Genomic DNA, 1,891 nt, shown 5'->3' with positions numbered 1-1,891 from the left:
AGAGAGCCCAGGATGGAGCCTTGAGGAAGTCAAATATGTAGCATAGGATGATGGTTCCTAAAGTGTGGCCCCATGCCAGTGGCAGTAGCATCACTGGGGGAACTTGTTAGAAATGAAAATTCTTGGGTTCCACCCCAGACCAACTAAATCTGAAACACAGGGTGGGGCCAAGCTATCTGTGTTTTAGCAAAATCTTCGGGTGATCCTGGTCTCCTTAAAGTATGAGAACAACTGGTACCGGAAGTCCTCCCTTAATGTCATAAATAGGTTCTTGAACTATGGCAAATGACATATAACACAACCAACTTTACCATAGGCTAATTGATATAAACAAGAGTTAAGTTCCTACAGCATGTCATCAATATTGCAATAAAATGATATTGCCCTGGCTGGTGGCTCAATTAGTTGGAACATTGTCCCGTACACCAAAAGGTTGCAGGCTTGATTCCTGGTCAGGGTACATACCTAGGTTGCAGGTTTGATCCCCGGTCTGGGGGCTTTCTCTCTCACATCGATGTTTCTCTCTCTCTCTCTCTCTCTCTCTCTCTCTCTCAATCAATCAATCAATCAATCAATAAAAAATACATATATTAGGGTGAGGAAAACAACAACAACACCAAAAACACACACCAAAAGATCCCCCAAAATAACATTGAACAAAACAATGTTATTCGAGTACCTGCTGTAAAAGAATACGAGGGAGTAGCTAGAGAGGTTGGAGGGGAAAAAAATTGTGATATCACAGAAGCCAAGGAGAAAATAGGTTTTAAGTAGGCATCAGACCACAGCAAAATCCTGCTGAGAAGTTCACCAGTAAATTTTAGTACCTGATGGTTCAGAAACATACAAAAGCTATAACTCAGCAACTTTATAACTCCAAAGCCTTTTTTCTGTGCAGTTCAGCTTTTATAATTTCTGTGACCATGAAATTTTAAAATGAATAATTGACTGTAACCCAACATATTAAATACTGGATAGAGTTTATTACTCTCTATGTTACAATCTTGCACATAATCACGAAAAGGGAGAAATGGTAGAAGCGGGGAAGAGTGCGTCTTGAAAGTGACCCCTTGTATCGTGGACTCAGCCACAGCTGACATTGCCCAGTGGCCCTGGGAAATGTAGTGGTTATCGGCTTGGCTATCCCTAAGCATGACCTGGGGAGCGTTCACAAAGTACTAATGTCCAGGACTCACTCCAGGCCAATTAACTCAGGGTCTCTGGAAGCGGGCTGGCTTCCTCAATGTTTAATCAAGGGTTGTGTATCTTAGAACAGGTTCTTTGGTGAACACACGTTCTATGAATTGGGCCATCTACCTTTTAGGTAGATTTAGAGGAGCAGTTTATTAGATCAATCTCACCTGGCCAGGTAGAACATTCCAAATTCAATAGGCCATTGAGTAGCTGCTTTTTTGGATTGCAGTTCCTGATGAAAATCAGTTATATACAGTTGTCCTCATTCCTACCCACTCCTCTTGTATCCCTGGGTTTTGCATGTAAGAATTCAACCAACAGCAGATTGAAAATAGTATATTTGATCCGTGGTTGGGAATCTGCAGATGTGGAGGGCTGACCATATACATTGATCTATGTCATCCTATATAATAAAAGGTTAATATGCAAATAGACCGAACGGCAGAACAACAAAACAACTGATCACTATGATGTGCTCTGACCACCAGGGGGCATGCGTGGAGCATGGCAGACATTGGCCACAGCTGGATGGTGGAGCAGGTGAGCAGGGGTGCCAGACCAAGGCGGGGTGCTGGTCGGGGTGAGCCTCTTGTGGTTACTGAAAATTCTTTGCTCCTGTGCGTCCAGTCCCACCAAGGGCTTGCACCTGCTGCCTGCATGGGCCCTGCTTGCACCTGCTGCCGGCGACAGAGCCGCT

The sequence above is a fragment of the Myotis nattereri genome (genome assembly GCF_964212035.1).
Source record: "Myotis nattereri genome assembly, chromosome: 7".
NCBI lineage: Eukaryota > Metazoa > Chordata > Mammalia > Chiroptera > Vespertilionidae > Myotis > Myotis nattereri.
Note: the sequence above shows the minus strand (reverse complement) of the source record.